This window comes from Cardiocondyla obscurior, unplaced genomic scaffold (assembly GCF_019399895.1).
Source record: "Cardiocondyla obscurior isolate alpha-2009 unplaced genomic scaffold, Cobs3.1 scaffold43_0_327834, whole genome shotgun sequence".
In the NCBI taxonomy this organism is placed as follows: Eukaryota; Metazoa; Arthropoda; class Insecta; order Hymenoptera; family Formicidae; genus Cardiocondyla; species Cardiocondyla obscurior.
Genome location: NW_027228793.1, coordinates 40,566 through 46,630, shown reverse-complemented (window position 1 = coordinate 46,630; position 6,065 = coordinate 40,566). Strand labels below are relative to the sequence as shown.

Genomic DNA, 6,065 nt, shown 5'->3' with positions numbered 1-6,065 from the left:
AATTTATCTACAGCTACTTCAAATAGACGACTTTACAAATGTAAAAATTATACTGTGCAAAGTGGAAATAGACCGAATGATTAAAAAATGCAAAATGTTTTCACACACCATGGAAGTGCATAACGGAAAATATTCATATATACATGAAGTCGTTATAGAAGTATGTCAACATATGCATCTAGATGGAACCTTTACAATTGGAAACACTCTAATAACCGGATTAAAACCGAATGCCACTGCAAGCCGCCCTGTGGTCCTGGCCGGAAGTGTGGACAACGACGGAGTCTGTTCCGGAGCTGCCCACTCCGATCCTTACGGAACATGGGAGCAAGTCATCGTATTAAGCACCATTAAAATAACTACAAGATTATTCTGCAAACATTCGACTAAATTCTAATCAAGTGTTATTAAAATCTGGAGTTGTGTGCGAATTAAAAGCTACACACTGCACCGACATGAAAGGAGGAAATACTTTCTGGGATCCTCAGCCGAGCGACACTTGCAATCTTCGAGGATACAGTCTTTTATACAGAGGAATTGCCGAAAGCATAACTGACCATAACATGGAACCACCTCAGATCGTGTATACCATAAACCAACGAGATATAGTATTTGCCTTAACCAGAACGGGCAAATATACAAGCTGCGGATTTACATTAACGCAGACTGAACATCCGAAATTAGTAATATTTTGAACTGATCCGAATGGATATATATTTAAAAATTACAGATCCTCGGCATCCTACGATTTATTCACATACGTTAACTCAAAATTTGTTTACGTAGAAAGACATGTACGGCAGCATATTAATTTATTATACAGAAATGTAATTTTGGAACAATGTAGATTAGAATTGCAATTATTAAGAAACTCTTTGGCAATAGCGACGCAATCACCAGACATTTTCGTTTTCCACTTTATGAAAGGACCAGGATACATGGCCGTATCAACAGGAGAAGTAGTTCACATTATAAAATGTGTACCCACAGAAGTAAAAATTGCAAGCACAGACGAATGTTATGATCAACTTCCAGTAATACGAGGAAACGAAACCTATTTTCTAACACCACAAACACATATATTATTACAGTAAGAAACTCAAATAAATTGCAACCCTTTAGCTCCAGCAATGTTCAGACTAGATAATTCTTGGTACAAATTTTTGCCGAGACCAGTGGAATCAGTGCGTCCTACTGTCATGAAACCAATGACAAGACCGACTTGGAAGTATGTGAGCCCAGGATCATTAGCTACAAGCGGAATATATACACAAACGGATTTAGATGATTTGAAGAACCACATAATGTTTTTAGCCGAACGACCAGCAATTCTTAACACCCTTGCAAGAGGAATCATGGGCGAACCAACATTAGTCCATGGAGGCTCAATTTCAAATTTAATTGACAAAGCATCAATAGAAAAAATCGCAATATCAACCGGGCAAAAATTTTGGAGCAAATTTTTAATTTTTGGCAATATTAGTGTAGGATTAATGGGAATATATCTCGCTTGCAGAGCCATAAAATTGTTAATAGATACTCTCGTACATGGCTATGACTTACACACGGTTTATGGATGGTCAATCTACCTTATAGGAGCAATCTGGGACTTTATAACCAACCTACTACTACATCTGGGAAAAGGAAAAAACGAATACAGGAAGGCCAGCGCTCCTAAGCAAGCTCCAGAAACAACGTTCACCCAGAATCATCTGGAGATGGAAAATTTACATCCAAAAGTTTATCCAACCATTACAGTAGAAAAAACAGCAACGTATACGTTCGAATTAAAAGAATAAAAAATATATAATAAAAAAGAAAACAAAATAAAAAAAATATAATAATAAATAAAAAAATAATAAATAAAAAATTTAAAATATATATATATACAGGGTGTTTGATTCGAGGTGTCACGCCCGAAAAATTTAAATAGAGAATTAAATTTTAAGAAAAAAAGTCCTTTACAATTTTTTAAAATTTTTTACCGTTTTTGAGAAAAAAATTAAAATATGTTAGCGTAAGAGTGACAAGGAGGACACGCGGACTGAGCGCGACAGACGACGGCTAGTATTTTTAAGAATGATAGTAAACCGAGCGGCGATAAGAGAGTCGCGGCGAGTCTTCGCGGCGAAGACAAACAAACGCGTTCGCACGATCGATATCATTCACACCGATACTTTAAGGTCGCATCTTATTTATTGTTCACAACGTTTTTAGTAATTGAACGTAAAATGAGAAGGAAATAATGCGCTATCATTTCCTCACCACCTTACGGTAGATAGCATGGTGCGTTTTTTTTATAGTGGTATCCCCGGTAGGCCTATTCCACTTTTAGCGCTTAATGTAAAAGTTGTTCGAAGTGCCCTCCCCTCTGCTGTAAGCAGAGTTCGGCCCTTCGAACAACATCGCGCGTCGCACGGTGCACCATTTCCGGTGAAATAGTCGCAAACGCCGCAACAATAGCTTCGCGTACGTCATTAACAGTTCTGTTTCGTTGGGGTTCTACTAGATTTTTAATATGACCCCATAAAAAAAAATCTAATACGGTCAAATCTGGTGACCGTGCCGGCCAGGACATTGGGCCACCACGACCCATCCATCTGTCGCCGAAATGCGCATCCAAAACTTCGCGCACTGCCAGGCACGAATGAGCCGGTGCTCCGTCGTGCTGATAGATTATTCGCCTTCTTGTTTCCAGAGGCACGTCTTCTAATAGTCCCGGTAACACATTTTCTAAAAAATGCTGGTAACTTTCTCCGGTTAATCGCGGAGGAAGGAAATGTGGACCGATCTGAATTGAATAAAAGAAAATATGCGTTACAAAATGTTTAATAAAATAATCTGTTATCTGTTTATACTTACCACTTGATTACCGACGACTCCCGCCCATACATTCACGGTCCATCGATACTGGAATGCTCCTTGTCGTATCATATGCGGATTTTCGTCCGACCAATACAAGTGGTTTCTTGAATTAAAAACACCGTTCGGTGTAAATGTAGACTCGTCGGTCCATAAAATAATATCGGGAAACGATGCGTTTCGCCGACATTTTGCAAGGAACTCTGTAAAATAAATGATTTTTTTAACAATTATTATTCTCTTTAAAATTAAAACAAAAATAAATTATTAATAAAAATACCTTCGCAAAACCGGAGCCGTGATCCAAAATCCCTCGGTAAAAGCTGCTGTACTCGTTGATCGTGGTACGGGTGTAACATATTTTCTCGAAGAGTATTGTGCACCGTGTATGTTGATAAATGAAGATGATGTGCCGCACGACGTACACTCATTCTCGGCTGATCAGAGAATAAGTCGAGCACTCGTTCTTCATCTTGCACTTGATGTCGCGCAGGTGCATTATTTCGATTATGCACAAGACATCCCGTCTCGCGTAATCTCTGCACTACGCGGAAAATTGTCCGGTTGCACGGATAATGTGCTCGCCCAGGAAACCGTTCGATGTACAATTCGGCAGCACGAGTGGCGTTTTCACCGGCTAGCCCATAGGCTATTATCATATCCGTATATTCTTGTGGAGTATAACTTCCCATTTTAACAGATTGTCACACCACGAATACTAGATGACTAGTGACTGCTTTAAAAAATTTTGTTATCACAATTCTTGACAAAAACAATTGTACGTAGATTTTTGATCGGTTTTTATCTACGTGTAAATTTTCCGATCAAAAATCTACGTACAATTGTTTTTGTCAAGAATTGTGATAACAAAATTTTTTAAAGCAGTCACTAGACAAAACAATTGCAATGCGTGTATTTTTGACGTGGTTTTATCTACGTGTAAATTTTTCCGATCAAAAAATCTACGTACAATTGTTTTTGTCAAGAATTGTGATAACAAAATTTTTTAAAGCAGTCACTAGTCATCTAGTATTCGTGGTGTGACAATCTGTTAAAATGGGAAGTTATACTCCACAAGAATATACGGATATGATAATAGCCTATGGGCTAGCCGGTGAAAACGCCACTCGTGCTGCCGAATTGTACATCGAACGGTTTCCTGGGCGAGCACATTATCCGTGCAACCGGACAATTTTCCGCGTAGTGCAGAGATTACGCGAGACGGGATGTCTTGTGCATAATCGAAATAATGCACCTGCGCGACATCAAGTGCAAGATGAAGAACGAGTGCTCGACTTATTCTCTGATCAGCCGAGAATGAGTGTACGTCGTGCGGCACATCATCTTCATTTATCAACATACACGGTGCACAATACTCTTCGAGAAAATATGTTACACCCGTACCACGATCAACGAGTACAGCAGCTTTTACCGAGGGATTTTGGATCACGGCTCCGGTTTTGCGAAGGTATTTTTATTAATAATTTATTTTTGTTTTAATTTTAAAGAGAATAATAATTGTTAAAAATCATTTATTTTACAGAGTTCCTTGCAAAATGTCGGCGAAACGCATCGTTTCCCGATATTATTTTATGGACCGACGAGTCTACATTTACACCAAACGGTGTTTTTAATTCAAGAAACCACTTGTATTGGTCGGACGAAAATCCGCATATGATACGACAAGGAGCATTCCAGTATCGATGGACCGTGAATGTATGGGCGGGAGTCGTCGGTAATCAAGTGGTAAGTATAAACAGATAACAGATTATTTTATTAAACATTTTGTAACGCATATTTTCTTTTATTCAATTCAGATCGGTCCACATTTCCTTCCTCCGCGATTAACCGGAGAAAGTTACCAGCATTTTTTAGAAAATGTGTTACCGGGACTATTAGAAGACGTGCCTCTGGAAACAAGAAGGCGAATAATCTATCAGCACGACGGAGCACCGGCTCATTCGTGCCTGGCAGTGCGCGAAGTTTTGGATGCGCATTTCGGCGACAGATGGATGGGTCGTGGTGGCCCAATGTCCTGGCCGGCACGGTCACCAGATTTGACCGTATTAGATTTTTTTTATGGGGTCATATTAAAAATCTAGTAGAACCCCAACGAAACAGAACTGTTAATGACGTACGCGAAGCTATTGTTGCGGCGTTTGCGACTATTTCACCGGAAATGGTGCACCGTGCGACGTGCGATGTTGTTCGAAGGGCCGAACTCTGCTTACAGCAGAGGGGAGGGCACTTCGAACAACTTTTACATTAAGCGCTAAAAGTGGAATAGTCCTATCGGGGATACCACTATAAAAAAAACGCACCATGCTATCTACCGCAAGGTGGTGAGGAAATGATAGCGCATTATTTCCTTCTCATTTTACGTTCAATTACTAAAAATGTTGTGAACAATAAATAAGATGCGACCTTAAAGTATCGGTGTGAATGATATCGATCGTGCGAACGCGTTTGTTTGTCTTCGCCGCGAAGACTCGCCGCGACTCTCTTATCGCCGCTCGGTTTACTATCATTCTTAAAAATACTAGCCGTCGTCTGTCGCGCTCAGTCCGCGTGTCCTCTTTGTCACTCTTACGCTAACATATTTTAATTTTTTTCTCAAAAACGGTAAAAAATTTTAAAAAATTGTAAAGGACTTTTTTTCTTAAAATTTAATTCTCTATTTAAATTTTTCGGGCGTGACACCTCGAATCAAACACCCTGTATATATATATATATATATATATATATATATATATAAAATAATAAAACAATAAAATTTTCTTTTCCTTTTCCTATAAATAAAACTCCTACTAATCTTAAAATAAAATAAAACTAACTAACACCATCACATCTTTAGAAAATGAGTACCGAATCAAGAATTGTGCACATCAACACCAAGTTACTAACCAGAGGAAAACTCAAGACCCGGATAATCAAGGTCAGCTCCCCCTCGCTCTTCTGGGTACAGCTGCTTAACAGCCAGGAGGAACTGGAAGAACTGACAGAAGACCTGACCAGAAGAGTGGAAAGAAAAAGCAAGTTGATGCACATTCCGCCCGACCAAATCAAAGACAACATCGTGGTAGCGATAAAAGAAGAACACATATGGAGACGGGGAGAGGTTCTCTACACCATCGACAAGACGGTATACGTCGCCTTGCGGGATTGGGGCCGAACCATCAAGGTCCCGTTCTTCGAGATTTACC

The 6,065-nt window shown here is 39.4% G+C and overlaps 1 pseudogene; it reads left to right on the top strand.

Moving 5' to 3' along the window:
• Window positions 1-419: 419 nt before the first annotated feature.
• On the top strand, window positions 420-1,799 carry LOC139112703 (uncharacterized; annotated as a pseudogene).
• Window positions 1,800-6,065: the final 4,266 nt, after the last annotated feature.